At 47.7% G+C, this 17,619-nt stretch overlaps 1 long non-coding RNA gene across 3 annotated transcripts in view; it reads left to right on the plus strand.

Annotated features, from left to right (window-relative positions):
* Positions 1-17,619, plus strand: part of LOC144782771 (uncharacterized) — a 1,022,691-nt gene that overhangs the window by 325,318 nt on the left and 679,754 nt on the right. The window lies entirely within an intron of this gene.

Below are 17,619 nucleotides of genomic sequence, written 5' to 3' on the forward strand. Positions count from 1 at the left end.
CTTAAAGACAGGGAAGGAAGACTTCTCCTCTGGTTGAACAGACTCAAAACCAGAGACGATGACTTACTGTCTTCAGAGGACAGTGAAATAGCTTCAGTTTCATCAAAACTATCCTTAAAGAGGCCATGGGTTGCTTCCCCTAGCCCTACAGACGTCCCTCCTAAAAAGACTGCCACAAAGTCTTCTGAGGTAAAATCTGTCACGTCTGACAAGGAGGTTCCTGCCTTCAGGAAGCCAACACAGTCATCATCGACGAGTTCATCGACGCTTTCTTCAGTGATGAGAAAAACCGTCTCTGCAGTCTATGTCTCCACATCGACGACGACGGTGTCGACGTCGATGGCGTCATCAGCTTACTCATCGACGACGACGACCACTCATTCATCAACGGCGTGTAAGCCTGTGTCGTCGATTATCCTTATAAAAAAGCAATCGACGTTGCTTAAGGTTCCGTCGACGGCATCGACGACGACGACACCATCGACGACAAAACATAAACCGTCGACGCCTACACCGATGACGAAGACACCATCGACATCGGGTGTACCGTCGACGAAGACGTCGACGACGGTGAAGAGATCATCGGCGGCAAAGACACCGTCGTCGGCCGCACCGTCGACGACGAAGACACCGTCGACGACCGTACCGTCGATGACCGCACCGTCGACGACAAGGACACCGTCGACGAAGGGACCGTCGACGACGAAGGCACCGTCGACGAAGGGACCGTCGACGACCTCACCATCACCAATAGAAACACAGTCGACGACAGTACCGTCGACGACGCAGACGACGACGACATCGTCGACACCATGGAAAAAATCGGATTTGATTCCAACAAAAAAGAGTACTAAAAAACCACTTACGCCAGATCTAACATCTCCCAGTAGGGTACAAAAATTACCCCCATCTTGTCTTCTACAGGATGATGAATCAGACGATGACCAGTATGGTCAAGCAACTAGTCCCTCAGATCTCATTGTAAAGTGCCAAAGCACAGATGAAGATGGAGATGAAGTTGTTTTTACGGATGAAACTGTACATACACAGGTCCAGTCACAGGTCACTCCTATGGTCTTCCCAGTATCTATAGTATCAGATCTACAGTTCTTGATCCAGGACTACAAGAAACGATTTCCTGAATCACCAACGGCCCCTTCCACGGAGAAAACACCAGCATCGTCCAGGCTGCACCCATCTCGAAAGACAAGACCACCACCCAGGAGAGAGAATCGGTTCATCATATCCAGTCCTCTGACGACGAGGGCGAGGAACCAGAAAAAGGGGAGGTACGGGACGACTTGTCCAATCACAGAGACGATGAAGATTACATCGCTGCTTCCCCAGCAACGCCTGAACCCAATACTTCAGAATCCCCACCAGTGGACATTGGCGGATTCCACAATTTAGTGAGAGAGCAGCCACGAGATTCCACATGACTATGGAATCACATGAAACAGACTGTTTCTTATACGATTTTAAAGACCCGATCAAAAAGACAACCAGATCAATTCCCATAATTGATCACATATGGGAACAAGGTCAGCAATTGATGCAAACACCAGCCTCGGTCTCCATAGTTGTGCTCAGACTGGATAAGAAGTATAAAGCTCCAACAACAGCACCAACCTGCCTTACCTGCCTTAATGGGCATCCCAAGCCAGATTCTGTAGTCACCCAGGTGGCTCAAAAGAACTCTAGAAATCCGACCTCTCCACTGTCAGCACCACCAGACAAGGAGGGCAGGAAACTAGATGATATTGGCAAACGTTTTTCAACCACATCAGCCATGACCATCAAAGTAGCTAACGCCATTGCGCTACTGGGGCGATACAACAGACAATTGTGGGAAGACATTGTCCCATACCTGACAGAAATACCTGAAGACCTAAAGGAGGAAGTTCAATCACTCCTAAAGGAGGGACAAACCTCAGCATCAGAAATTATTGATTGTGCTGTAGATGTCGCAATGACAGGCTTCAGACAGCTGGCGGGCGCCGCGGTCTTGCGAAGACAGGGGTGGCTCAAAGCAACATCCTTCCGCCAAGAAGTCCAAACTAAGGTCCTAGACATGCCCTATGACGGACAACACCTATTCGGCGAAAAAATAGACGAATCCTTACAGACAATCAAGAAAGATACTGACACAGCACGAGCTCTTGGCACGTTGCAGTTCAAAAACCAGTCCTTTCGAGGGAACAGGGGCAGAGGTCAGCCCTCTTATAGAGGATCATATCAGGGCAAACCCTCATATTCATATAACCAAAGCCGATCACAATACCAGCAACGGCAACAGCAGCAAGGTCGCCAGACCTCCTACGGGAGATCAAACTTTAGGGGAAAAAACCAGAGGAAAACAACTGGCGGACGCCAATGACCGTTTCCAACAGCCAGCCCCTCCACCATCTCGTTCTTTCAAAATTGGAGGAAAACTAACACACTTCCTCCACAATTGGAAATAATTAACAACAGATCGGTGGGTGCTCCAAATAATCCAATACGGACATTCATTGGAATTCAATTCAATCCCCCCTATAACTCCTCCTCACAAGGTTCAACACAGACACCTACGATTACTCCTTCAAGAAATCTCTTCAATGTTGAAGAAAGGAGCAATAGAGCGAGTCCCATCAGCTCAAAAAGGGAAGGGTTTTTATTCCCGCTTCTTTCTAATTCAACAGAAAAGGAAGAAATGGAGGCCCATACTAGATCTCAGGGATCTCAATACATTCTTGAAGAGCCAATCGTTTTGGATGGTGACCATTCAGGAGATCTTGAGCTCTATGGAGGAAGGAGACTTTATGACGTCTTTAGACCTACAAGATGCATATTACCACATCCCAATACACAAGCGCCACAGAAAATTCCTAGGATTTGCAGTAGCAGGTCAGCACTACCAATTCTGTGTCCTCCCATTCGGCCTCAAATCGGCACCTCAAATTTTCACCAAGTGCCTCTCCCCTGTGGCAGCTTTCCTACGACAGCAGGGACACCAAGTCTTCCCCTACCTGGACGACTGGCTGGTGAAAGCACCATCTATGGCAGGCGCAGCAGAGTCTTCCAACGCCTGTCTCAATATTTTCCAAAAACTAGGCCTGACGCTCAATCACAAAAAGTCAACCTTACAGCCCTCCAGAGTTCTAACATTTCTAGGGGCAACTTTAGATACGACATCTTCAAAAGCATTCCCATCTCAAGAGAGGAAACACAAACTAATTACTCTGGCCACTGCAGTGACTTCAAAGAACACCATCCGGGTCCGTACTTTCAAGTCCCTCCTGGGCATGATGTCCTCGTGTATACTACTCATTCCTCACTGTCGGCTCAGGATGTGCCCCCTACAAGAGGCCTTGACCAAGCAGTGGACTCAGTGTACAGGCTCCTTCGAGGATCACATCGTGATTACTCAACAAATAACCAAGGCCTTAATCTGGTGGAGAACACCCAAGAGCCTATCGCAAGGCCTAACGTTCCTGCTGCCTGCAACTCCACACATAATAACTACAGATGCCTCTCTAGAGGGATGGGGAGCGGTCCTTCAAGAATTGCAAATAAGTGGCAAGTGGATGGACCAAGAAAGGCAACTCCATATCAACCTACTAGAACTGAGAGCAGTTTTCCTATCTCTACAGGCCTTCCTCCCACGCATCAAAAACTCAGCAGTGCTTGTAAGAACGGACAACACAACAACAATGCACTACTTGAACAAGCAGGGAGGGACGCGTTCGCTAACACTATCTCGCGAAACGCAGACAATTTGGAACTGGCTAGTACTACACCATATCACGCTAGTAGCAGAGTATGTCCCAGGCAAGGACAACATCATAGCGGATGCTCTAAGCAGACAGAGATCCCTGTCCCACGAATGGGAATTAGACCAAAAAGTGCTGAACGACATTTTCTCGGAATGGGGGAGACCGCAGTTCGACCTCTTTGCCACCAAGGAGAACGCCAAATGCCACAACTTCGCAAGCTGACATCCCCAATCGCGGTCACTAGGAAATGCATTTTCCATCGCCTGGCGCAACGTGTTTGCGTACGCATTTCCGCCATTTCCCCTGATCACAAGAGTCATTCGGAAAATGAAAACAGAGCACTGCACCCTGATTCTCATTGCCCCGTACTGGCCGAGGCAGCATTGGTTCACGGACCTCCATCGCCTCTCAGTCAAACCATCAATCCATCTGGGCCAACATCCATCCCTACTCACGATGTCCAAAGGCCAAGTACTGCACCCGAATCTGAAATCTCTCAGATTGTCGGCATGGCTCCTGAGTACAGAGCATTCTACCAACTGAACATTCCGCAGGAGTGCAAGGATGTCCTAGCGAAGGCAAGAGCAGACAGCACAAACAAGACTTATTCCTTGAAATGGAATCGCTTTTGCCTTTGGTGTATGGACAAAGATCTCCATCCCTTTTGGGTTACTCCGGAGCAGCTCCTACCATATCTCTTACACCTGGCACAATCGGGACTTGCACATGCCTCTATCAGAGTTCATCTGGCAGCAATTTCTCGCTTTACAAGAACTTCACAAGAACCCTATCTCTGGTCCCACAGACTAATAAAGCAATTCCTTAAAGGGCTCTACAGATCCTTTCCTCGGCCACGCAGAGTTCCACCAACATGGCATCTTAATGTGGTACTCAACCAATTAATGAAACACCCGTTTGAGCCCATCCACAGGGCTGAGATCAAATACATTTCGTGGAAGACAGCTCTTCTTCTATCTCTGACCTCGGCGAGGCGGGTCAGCGAGCTACAAGCTCTTTCCATACAAGATCCCTTCATGCAGTTCAAGGAAGATAGAGTGATTTTAAGAACTAATCCTCGCTTTATTCCTAAGGTCACCACGGACTTCCATTTAAATGAACCACTAGTCCTAAGATCATTCTTCCCAAATCCTAGTACTGCAGCCGAAAGATCCCTGCACTCTTTGGACCTAAAGAGGTGTCTTAAGTTTTACCTTGACAAAACAAAACATTTCAGGAAAACGAATCAGCTTTTCATCGCTTTCAGCAGACCGAGGAAAGGCATGCCACTTTCCAAACAAAGCATTTCAAGATGGATATCTTCGGCAATTGCCTTTTGCCATGACAAAGCCGGACGGCCACTACAATCCAAAGTACGAGCTCATTCTACAAGAGCTGTGTCCACATCGGCGGCACTATTCGCTGGAGTGCCAATTCTGGACATTTGCAGGGCAGCGACCTGGAAGTCGCCGCACACCTTTACCAGGCACTACTGCCTGGATACGGAAATGATGCAGGACGCGGCTGTGGGCCAGGCTGTACTTCGCGATCTATTCCAGTAAGATGAGCCTTCCTCCTTCCCACCATCCTTTACTGGTATGCACATTTATTTACTTATTCTTTTTACTTGTTGATGGTTCCTAGTCGCATGATATGTATTATCTCAGACTGCTTATACTGTTCCATCACAAATGTGCATAATGTATTGCTTGCTACTCTGATTCAGGCATGTGAATCTATGAAAGACACCCATAATACTGGATAAGAAATGCGTTACTTACCTGTAACTGCAGTTATCCAGTATTGGTGTCTTTCATAGATTCACATGCAACCCACCCGCCTCCCCAGGAAGGTCTCATCTCTCTCTCTATAACATATATTACGCCTACCTAGCTTAGTGCGTACGAAAATCTGAGAGACTGAGGCTCCTGGCAGGAAGGTTCTAGAGGGAGGTGGTAGCTGATTGGCTACCTTCTGGAGTTTGGTCCTTTTTACAAAAGAACATGGATAGGCTACTAAGGCAAGGCCCTTAGGCCTACTTTTCTATATGTATGTCTATAGGACATTACTTTTCTATGTACCGGGGACTCCCATCTCGACGACTGGGAATGATTCAGGCATGTGAATCTATGAAAGACACCAATACTGGATAACTGCAGTTACAGGTAAGTAACGCATTTCTTGTCTTCTATATGGAGAGTGATCTGCTTGGCTAATGATAACCAAAAAGAAGCGTCACCATCAGTGGGGGCATAGACAATGAAAAAAGAGACTGGAACATCCTTAAGCAATAATGTGACATTAAGCCATCGGCCATCTGTATAAGAGTCCTGTGAGATTAATTTAAAGGGTAGGGACTTGCGACATAACATCATAACCCCATTACGTTTACCATCACCGCTAGAATCAAATAAGTCACCCACCCAACCTTTTTTTAATTTTAATGATTCATAAGCTTTAAGATGGGTTTCTTGCAGAAAGACTATATCATATATTATATTATGACAAGGTGGAGCTGCTGGCCTTGTGCCCCCATGTGGACAGTATGATGGTCACCCAAAGTAGGGTTTGTCTGCATTCCTAATTCAGTTGGACTGTAGACAACACTAGAAAGCCAGAAGAGGGTTCCCTGTGCGGTGGTCTATTGAACTGTAGGTCTCTCTGTAAGCATAAAATAGAAATTTCGGATTTGCTGATGGACAGGAAGTTGGACTTTCTGTTTCTTACTGAGACATGGTTGGACGCTAATTCCGACCCAGATATCATAGAGGCACTCCCCCCCGGCTACTCTACAGCGAGAATTGATAGAGCTATAGGTAGAGGAGGTGGGATAGCGGTGATTGTTAGATCTCCCCTTGAATGCTTCATCGAACCGGTCCTGTTATCTGATTGTGAGGCTGGGCCTTTTAACATTAAAGGTAAGCCCTAACCTGACGGTGAAAGGACTTCTGATCTACAGACCCTCGGGTCCCTCCACACGCTTTCAGACGAGTCTGTCGGAGGGTATTGCTCACTTAGCCTTAAGACATCACAAGCTCTTGGTTTTGGGAGACTTGAATCTACACTTAGAAGACCCCTTGAATAAGGAAGCATAAAACTTACACCTTGACCTACAGTCATTTCACCTGGATCTGAAATCACTTGACCCACCCATCTACACAGACACCTACTTGATCCGGTGTTCGCTAACTGGGAGGATGTTGAACTAGCCACCCCCCTCCCAATTCCTTGGTCAGATCACTTTTTGGTGCCTTTCGTGCTTAAGTTACCAGAGGGTGAGAGTCGGATGGTAGTAAGTGGGATCCATTCTTCGAGGAAATGGAAAACCTTTGATCAGGACAACTTTAATAGAGAACTGATAGAGGGCGGCCCACTGGGGGGGGTCCGACAGTGACACCCCCTGTCTGAATTTGGAGGGACGCATAATCCATGCTCTCGACAAGGTGGCGCCGTTGCTCTCTAACAAAGCTGGCGGCAGAGAGCGTAAAACTGCTCCTTGGTTTTCCCAGGCGTTATATGGCGTGAAAGCGGAATGTGAATGATTGGAGAGGCAATGGAGAAAGGGCTTTCTCAACCAAGACAGATTGTTATATAGGGCGCAACAGAGAAAATACCAAGGACAGCTGAGACAGGCTAAGGCAACCTACTACAAGGCCAAAATTGGTAGGGCGGAGAATTCTACTAAGGAACTTTTCAAAATATATAAGGAAATCTCCTCCCTGGCAGAGACGGCTATGCCTAATAGGGGTGATGCAGCCGATTGTAACAATATCGCAAACTACTTCTCCGAGAAGGTAGAGGTGATATACTCATCCTTCTCTGGGACGGTAAGGAGAGGAGCTGATTATGAAGAACTGATGGTAGAATGTAAGACAGCGATTGGACTACACAACTTTACCGTTCCCACTCCTGATATTCTTAAAAGTATTTGCCTTGGAGTTAAATCTGGCTCGCCCAGAGACCCTGCTCCTGCTAAAGTGATGTCTGAGAGTCTGGAAATTCTTGAACCATTTATCAGACACGTGCTGGATGTCTCGTTTAGCCGACATACGCTGCCAGAAAACTGGAAACGTGCTATCGTTAGCCCAGTTAGGAAGAAGCCCAATGTTGGCCTAGACAAACTAGACAACCTTCGGCCGATCTCGCTTCTGCCTTTCCTGGCTAAGGTGGCGGAGAAGGTGGCCAACCGCCAACCTATGACACATCTGGAAGATGCGAGCCTCCTTCACCCGTCGCAATCTGGTTTTCGGGCAGGATATTCCATGGAAACTGCTTTGTTGAGGGCCACAGAAACCATCAGAAAGAGGGCAGATGCGGGACACACTATGGCGCTAATCATGTTAGATCTGAGTGCCGCTTTCGACATTGTAGCACATTACACCTTGCTGCAGTGTTTGAATAAAGGTGGTGTCTCGGGATCTGCCCTGAAATGGCTGAAGTCTTTTCTAACTGAACACAGCTTTCAGGTCAGACTGGGTGTACATGACTCCAAAGACATTGAATTGCAGTAGGGAGTGCCTCAGGGCTCTGCCCTGAGTCCCACCTTGTTTAATTTATATATGTCGCCGCTGGCAGAGATCGTGCAGGGCTTTGGAGTTGGAGTGGTCTCCTATGCAGATGACACCCAGCTGATGATCTCCCTATCCCAGGCTCCGGAGACTGCTGCATCCAACTTTAGGGCCTTCATGCAGGAGCATCCTGGATGGATAAGAACTGCCTCAAACTGAATGGTAGCAAAACCGAGGTGCTGGTGGTGGGAGGCAGTTTCTCCAGCTGGTCGACGGAAAGGTGGCCTTCAAGCTTGGGTTCTACCCCTGTACCGTGCAGTGAGGCGAAAAATCTGGGGTTTGGGTAGACCCGACTCTTTCTTATGATGGACACATAAGAAAGGTAGTTGGAAAGTGTTTTGGTGTTTTGAAAAAACTGCGTAAAACACTGGATCTTCTCCCGGTAGGGGCAAGAAAGACCATGGTACACGCGCTCATAACGTCGCGCCTTGATTATGCCAACATACTATATCTGGGGGCCACGGACAAAAGTCTTGGACGACTACAGGTTCTGCAGAATGCCGCTGCGCGGCTGGTCCTTAGTCAGCCTAGGAGGGCGGCTTCTAAGAAAGTCCTTAATTCATTGCACTGGCTACCAGTAAAAGTTATAGCCATGTTTAAGACACTATGCACTTGTCACCGCATTCTTAACAATGCTGGTCCATCCTATCTGAGTGACCTGATCACCAGATATGCGCCAAGGAGGGTTCTGAGGTCTACTGGCACCGGGCTACTGGAGATCCCTAAGGTAAAGAAGGCCAGGATGGGGGGTCGTCTTTTAGGGTCCGGGCTGCTCAGAATTGGAATAAACTCCCGCTAAAACTCAGGCTGGAAAGCTCTGAGATCAAGTTCAGAAAGCTGCTTAAAACCTATCTATTCTCCGACAGCATGTAATGTAATGGCCGGTTTGTTTTAGGTGCACTGCTCCTCCCTCTCACTCAGTGCGGGGACACGCCGAGATGGCGTAACCATAAGTTTAAGTTTAAGTTTAAAATATTTATCAAGCGCAACGTACACCTGGGCGGTTTCTTGGCGCTAAAGTAGCAGGCAGCCAACTGAGCTAAAACGGTAACTAAGGCGACAACTGGAAAACAGGCAATTTACTAAAGAAGAGCCTGAGAAAATAAAAAGGTCTTCAGAGCTTTGCGGAAACTGAAGTACTCGGTGAGGGACCTAAGATGAAAGGGGAGAGAGTTCCAGAACATGGGGGCAAGAGTGGAAAATTTTGAGCCACCCTGTTTTTTTTTCCGGTAACGGGGTACAGCTAAAAGGAGTTGTGCCGAGGAGCGGAGGTCTCTGCCAGGGACGTAAGCCTTGATGGCTGAAGATATGAATAGGGGGGCCAGGCCAGTCCTGGCCTGAAACGCCATGCAGCCTAGTTTAAACAGGGCGCGTTCCCGCACAGGGAGCCAGTGAAGAGTTTTCAGGAGGGGGGAAGTGTGATGGAATTTAGGAAGACCGAAAGCAAGGCGGGCAGCCTGGTTCTGCACTAATTGCAGCTTACGGAGGCTGTACTGAGGGATGCCATTGTACAAAATGTTCCCGTAGTCCAGGCGGGACAGGACCAGTGCGGACATAATTAGCTTGAGTGCAGGGAAAGAAAAGAAACGGGAGATAGAACGGATAGTACGGAGAGTAAGAAAGCAAGAGGAAACCACAGAACCAATCTGGGAGTGCATAGTAAGTTGATTATTTAGCTTAATACCAAGAGTCTTAACAGAGGGAACAGGGGTAGGAGGAGAGCCAAAGGAGGGGGGCCAAAAGAGAGAATTCCAGGGACTGGAGCAACCACCCGTCACCACAAGTTCCGTTTTTTTTTCGGGATTGAGTTTCAGGTGGTTGAAGTTCATCCAGTCCCTGATGAAAGATAGAATAGATTGGAAATTAGAAATAGAGTCAGGAGTAGAAGAAAGATTAAAGATGAGCTGGAGGTCATCGGCATAGTTATATACCGTGACCTCCAGTTGCTGTAGAGCAAAGATGAGCGGAGCGATATAAAGATTAAACAGTAAAGGAGAGAGAGAAGAGCCCTGGGGAACACCGCACTGGACCTGACAGGGAGTAGCTGAAAACTCCCCAAGATGAACCGCCTGGGTCCGGTCCCTCAAAAAGGACGAGAGCCAGATGAGGGCTGAGCCTCCTATGCCCGCCGCCTTGACACGGGAAAGCAAGATGGAATGATCCACCGTGTCAAAAGCGGCGGACAAGTCGAGGAGGACCAGCGCCTGTGGTCTACCAGCGTCCATACCCTCTCTGAGGGTGTCTAATACTGACACCACCACTGACTCTGTCGAGTGCTTTGGCCGAAACCCAGCCTGACATGGGGCCAACCTCCCATTCTCCTCGGCAAAGGGGCTGAGTGCAGATGTAACGTGCCGCTCCAGCACCTTCGCCAGAAAAGGGAGAAGGGAGATGGGGCGATAATTAGCCATCACAGAGGGGTCAGCTCCCGGCTTCTTCAAGATGGGGACGATGGAGGCGGCTTTTAAAGATGGAGTGACAACCCCTCGGGCCAGTGAGTCGTTAAGGAAACCCAGAGGGGGCAAAAAACAGACAGTAAAGATCTGCCGTAAGATATGAGCCGGGCATATGTCAGACGGGGAGCCGGACTTAATTTTAGGGAGGAGGGACAAGAAAAGTTCTTCAGAAAGAAGAGGGAAGGAATTGAGAGAAGCTGGGACAGGGTGAGGGAGGGGGTCAACAAAAGAAGGGGAAGGAGGGGGGATGTTAGATTTGATTGTCGTGATTTTTTCGACAAAATAAAGATTCAGCGAATCGCAGAGTTTCTGGGAGGGAGGGGGTTTAAGTGTGGTCCGGTCAGAGAACGCCAAATCATGGGTAATGGCAAAGATCTCCTTTGGTTGATTCTCGGCCGCTAAGATTTTGGCCGAGAAATATGCTTTCTTGGCCTCAGTAATTTTTTGCTTATAGGTCCCCAGGAGGTGGACGTAGCAGGTCCTGGAATTAGGGGAGTAATCCAGTCTCCATTTGCGTTCAGCCCTTCGAACCGTAAGCTTCAATTCCTTCAGCTCGTTGTTGAACCATCGATTGGCGTCTTTAGGGCGCCTAATCGAGGTACGCCGGAGAGGAGCCAAGCAATCGCTTCCTTCCATAAGCCATGAATCAATGGCTTTGGCTTGGGCTGCGGAATCCAGTCCCGATAGAGGGGGAGAGGAGGCCCGGAGTGCGGTCGAGAGATCAGACAGATTGACCTTACCCCAGTTACGAGCCCATGAATTTTTGATGTGGATAGGGGTCTTGGTCAAAGAAAGACTGAGGGAAAACGAAATTAGAAAGTAATCGGACCAAGTGCAGGGGACAACGGACAGTGTAGAGAGGGTACAGTTAAGAGACCAGACCTGGTCAAGAATGTGTCCGTGAATATGAGTAGGGGTGTGAACAAAAGAGATAAAATTAAGAGAGAGGAGCGTTTCTGAGAATTCCTTGGATGAAACACACTCCTTGGGGTCCGAAGGCCAATAATTGAAGTCCCCGAGGACTAGAGCCGAGGCATAGTTGACCGCCAGGGTGCCAAGTAGGTCTTTGCTTTACAAATGTCTTTATTATTTTTTTATTATCTGCATTCAACTTTGCTAGGTGAGATAGTACTCTCTGTCGTTTAATGGGATAGTTCAGCCCATTAACATTCCATGAAACTAACTTTAACGGCATAATGAGTTAGGGAAAACTAAAAATAACAACAACCTTCAATGATGAACCAGAAAAGTCAAACCATGAAAAGGAAAAGAAAAATATAAGGAAGATAGTATAGGAAGAAACAGAGAATCATAAAGGAAAGCAAGTAATAGCAGAGTGACAAGGATGATTGAACAAGAGAATTTGGGAAGTAGCAACAACATTGGCAAATGCAAATTGGGAATATAGGTTGATGTGATAGAAAGCATCACACAGAAAGAGGATATCAGCGACACCTGAAAAGAAAAGAAGAATAGTAATTAGGAGAGGAAAGAGAGGAAGAATTAGGGGTAAAGGTGAGGTGGAAATTCCGGAGTAAGACGTACTTACATGAGAAAAGAACATGTATACAAGGAGGGGGGATGTAACCACATGCGGTGGACGACACATCCAAGGACGGCTAACCGGGAAAGCCGGGAGACATCATGAAACAATGACAAAAAACCTGTGGATGTGAAGAAGATGAATAAAAAGTTAAGAAGACGCAATAGAGCGAACAAAAACAACGATAACAGTGAATAATGACGACAACAATAATTAACAAATAAATATAAACATAAACTGTGAGCAGCACACCTTTTAAAAATACAATGCTAAGCAAGGTGATCCAAAAAAATCAGATAACATATTAAAAAGAAATAGCATTAAAGTTCAACCAGTAAATGAAGAAGACGGTCCAGAGAAATCCATCGGAGACGTTTTACAAGAGTTTATGAAACTTTGCAAGCGCAGCGGGTCTTCATATGTAGTTGTTCGGTTGTTATATGTAACTTTGAATAAACAGGGATGAAAAAGTCCGTATCCGGCTCCCATCGAGCGAAGCTCAACTCTCATGTTTAGAAAGGCCTTACGTCGATTAGCTGTGGTTTTGACATAATCCTGGGCAAAAAACAGAGAGGAACCTGACCATGTGATTTTTGGAGAAGATTTAACAGCTGCTAGTACTTTCAGTAAATCCGTATATTCTAGAAAATATAGGATGACTCCTCTCGGTCTTTGCGAAGATGAAGCAAGGGATGGTAGACGACCAAGCCGATGTGCTCGCTGAATGGTAAGAACTGTGCCCTCTGGCATGTGAAGAATTTTAGGAAGGAATGATTTAAAGAAAGTGAGCGAGCCAGATCCTTCGAGTCCTTTTCCCAGTACGTAAATACATAAATTATTTCGTCTGTTGTGGTTTTCTAATTTCTCAACCTGCTTTTGGAGCGTCGAAACTTGAGAGTGAAGATGAGAGACGTTAACACAGAATTCTTTTAAAGAAGTAACTGTTTGCTCAACTGAAGACATCCTCGTTTCAAGTTGTGACCAGTTATCCGTTAAGACTTGGAGTTTAGTATTAGTCTCTTCCCTAAAAGGACGTAGAGCTCTGATTTTCTCCAGTAATAACTCCATGGAGGCAAGCGACGTTTGTTTAGGAGGCGAGGGAGGATCCCTTTTCAATCGCTTGGTATTGGATTTCCCTGAAGTAAGAGGAGGTTCCATTGTAGAATCTGAATCTTGCACAGATGGCGCCAGAGATTCTTCAAATTTGGAGAATTCAGAAAAGATTTTTGAATTTTTTACAAAAATGTGCCTTGGTTTAGAGGATGGAGGATATAATGTCTTTGTTCTGCCCATAGAACTATTCCACACTCTCTTTTGGTACTCACTAAATTAGAGGGTATCAAAGTGCAGTGAGAATCTCACAGATAGGTGGCGTAATATGGGGAGAAACGTAGCATAAACGTTAGTGAGTATTCCTTGGAGGTTGAAACATAAGTAACTCGTTCAGCTGAATAAAACAAGCATAGGTGTGTGAGATATCGCGTAAAATAGCACAATATAGTAGCAAAACAGAGAAAATACGCACTGAATGCGTGTTAGAATGAAGCTCAAGTGAAGCTAAAATGGTTGCCACACAGTGTGTCTCATCAGTGCTGAAGCAAGAATCAGATAATTAAATGCAGCAATCAAATAGTATGTTCCAACTGGAAGGGAACCAAAAATTGGATTTATAAACATTTCTCAGTCCATGGTATGCAAAGAATAAAACATGCTGTTATTATGAGACCTCTCAGTGTCACATATTTAGTTGATGGAGCAACTAGATAATGACAGTACTCCTAAAATGGCTGCTCCTCAGAAGATGATGAAAATGGTAAATATGGGTACAAAAGGGGGTGGTGATGGACGGAGCATCTGAACCAATCAAACACTCACACCCAGTCAAAAGATCTGGGTTTAATCCATCACCGTTCTTTAGCCCACTCTGCCACCCCAGTTCAGCTATGGCCATATGCAAATCAGTCTGACCTCGTGCCTCATGGGAACAGTCCAGCCCGAACTGCCAAGCCATGCCTTCCCTGGACCGGAAACAAGCTTTCGGGGACCGGTTTCTGGCATTACAACCGTCTTCAGCCCGGCTTGCTTGAATCCAGTGGCAAAGTGAGCAAGGGACTCACGTCTGAGCATACCCTGCCACACTTATGGCGGCCAAAGCGGTACAAAAGGGGGTGGTGATGGACGGAGCATCTGAACCAATCAAACACTCACACCCAGTCAAAAGATCTGGGTTTAATCCATCACCGTTCTTTAGCCCACTCTGCCACCCCAGTTCTGACATGACCATATGCAAATCAGTCTGACCCCGTGCCTCATGGGAACAGTCCAGCCCGAACTGCCAAGCCATGCCTTCCCTGGACCGGAAACAAGCTTCCGGGGACCGGTTTCTGGCATTACAGCCGTCTTCAGCCCGGCTTGCTTGAATCCAGTGGCAAAGTGAGAAAGGGACTCATGTCTGAGCATACCCTGCCACACTTATGGCGGCCAAAGCGGTACAAAAAGGGGTGGTGATGGACGGAGCATCTGAACCAATCAAACACTCACACCCAGTCAAAAGATCTGGGTTTAATCCATCACCGTTCTTTAGCCCACTCTGCCACCCCAGTTCAGCTATGGCCATATGCAAATCAGTCTGACCTCGTGCCTCATGGGAACAGTCCAGCCTGAACTGCCAAGCCATGCCTTCCCTGGACCGGAAACAAGCTTTCGGGGACCGGTTTCTGGCATTACAGCCGTCTTCAGCCCGGCTTGCTTGAATCCAGTGGCAAAGTGAGCAAGGGACTCACGTCTGAGCATACCCTGCCACACTTATGGCGGCCAAAGCGGTACAAAAGGGGGTGGTGATGGACAGAGCATCTGAACCAATCAAACACTCACACCCAGTCAAAAGATCTGGGTTTAATCCATCACCGTTCTTTAGCCCACTCTGCCACCCCAGTTCTGACATGACCATATGCAAATCAGTCTGACCCCGTGCCTCATGGGAACAGTCCAGCCCGAACTGCCAAGCCATGCCTTCCCTGGACCGGAAACAAGCTTCCGGGGACCGGTTTCTGGCATTACAGCCGTCTTCAGCCCGGCTTGCTTGAATCCAGTGGCAAAGTGAGCAAGGGACTCATGTCTGAGCATACCCTGCCACACTTATGGCGGCCAAAGCGGTACAAAAAGGGGTGGTGATGGACGGAGCATCTGAACCAATCAAACACTCACACCCAGTCAAAAGATCTGGGTTTAATCCATCACCGTTCTTTAGCCCACTCTGCCACCCCAGTTCAGACATGGCCATATGCAAATCAGTCTGACCCTGTGCCTCATGGGAACAGTCCGATGATTCAGAAAAGGGGGTGGTGATGAACAGAGTGCCTGAATTAAGCAGACCACTCTTACCCAGTCCAAAGATCAGGGCTTGATCCATCACCGTTTTTTAGCTCACTGCACCATCCCAGCTCAGAACTTGGCTATATGCAAATTAGTTTGTTCCTGTCCCAGTGCATGATGGGAACAGGGCAAACCAAACTACCAAGCCAATTCTTGTACTGGGAAGGAAACAAGCTTCCGGGGACCGGTTTCTGCCATTTCAGGCATCGTCGGCCCGGCTTGCTTGAATCCTGATGGTGCAATGAGCAAGGGACTCACATCTGAGTATACCCTTCCACGCTTATGGTGGACAAAATGATTCAGAAAAGGGGGTGGTGATGAACAGAGTGCCTGAATTAAGCAGACCACTCTTACCCAGTCCAAAGATCAGGGCTTGATCCATCACTGTTTTTTAGCTCACTGCACCATCCCAGCTGGGAACAGTCCAGCCCGAACTGCCAAGCCATGCCTTCCCTGGGCCGGAAACAAGCTTCCGAGGACCGGTTTCTGGCATTACAGCCGTCTTCAGCCCGGCTTGTTTGAATCCAAGTGAGCAAGGGACTCACGTCTGAGCATACCCTGCCAACTTATGGCGAACAAAGCAAAACCAAAGGTGGTGATGGACGGAGCGTTGACAATACAAGCACTCACCCCCAGTCAACTGATCTGGGTTTAATCCATCACCGTTCTTTAGCCCACTCTGCCACCCCAGTTCAGACATGGCCATATGCAAATCAGTCTGACCCTGTGCCTCATGGGAACAGTCCAGCCCGAACTGCCAAGCCATGCCTTCCCCTGGATCTGGATTCAAGCAAGCCGACAACACAACTGTTCCCTCAAAACCCACCCCAGGTAAACACATTGGGACCTGAATAGTGTCTCCCCACCCATGTAATGTGGCACCCTCTCAATAACTAACACGGCATCAGAACTACACCTGCAGACATTTCCACAGGTGTAACTGAGTCAAAGATCAACAGAGGGGTATTATGTGGTCAGACAAACCCAAAGGTAGCCCAGCACTGAACCCAACTCCTGCGGTAACCCTAAAGGTCTTTAGACTCAATTGCACCCCAACAGTCATACCCCAATACTGAAAATAGGAGAAAGGAAGGAAGTGAAGGAAGACAAAGAAGGACGGGGAGAGGAAATAAGGGAGAAAGAAAGGAGCAGGGGTTAGGCCATTTCATGTCAGTGACCCCAATCAATAACTGCCTCAGCAGGTCCCGCCAAGCCCAGACCATGCCACAAGTCCCTGTGCAGCATTTGCCAAAGTGGCAAATGTTAGATGTGCTTTTTCAAGGAGATTAGGAGAGAGAGACTAGTGCATGACTCAACAGAATCTTTTTTGATGCAAAGTTACTTGTCCCATGTCCGCCATTTGATTCCCTCAGAGTCCAGAGTGCCACCGGATGCCGCCACAGCCCTCCACCACAGCCTCCAACATTCCATGGTAATGTCTGACTCCGTGAGCTCCGTGTCCTCCATCACATCTGAGCCAACTCCATTAGGCGTAGGAGAAGTAACTGGCTCCACCCATGCCTTGGCTGCCTCTCTCTCCTGCCTTTGCTGTTCCAGGTCCAAAGCTCCATCTCGTCAGACCATCATCTTTGTCCTGATGTGGATCTTCCCTTGCTCCGTCTTTTTCTGCTTGATGTAAGACTGATCTTCAACTTCTCTGAGCTCCTTTGGTTGTAGTCATCGACAGGGCCGGACTGGCCGTAACGGGCACTGGACGTTTCCCCGGTGAGCCGCCAGGGTGGGGGCAGGTTTTAGACACTGGGGATGGCCGAGCTCTTTGCCAGGACTAGTTTCGGTTCCCAGTCCAACCCTGTTCATCGACTTTATTGCCGGAATTCGATCAGCGCCACGGATCTCCAACCAATCCCAGGCTTCTTCTGGGAATGAGAAAAAATCTCTGTGTAGTACGGGTAAAGTAGTATGTG

Source organism: Lissotriton helveticus, chromosome 9 (genome assembly GCF_964261635.1).
Source record: "Lissotriton helveticus chromosome 9, aLisHel1.1, whole genome shotgun sequence".
NCBI lineage: Eukaryota > Metazoa > Chordata > Amphibia > Caudata > Salamandridae > Lissotriton > Lissotriton helveticus.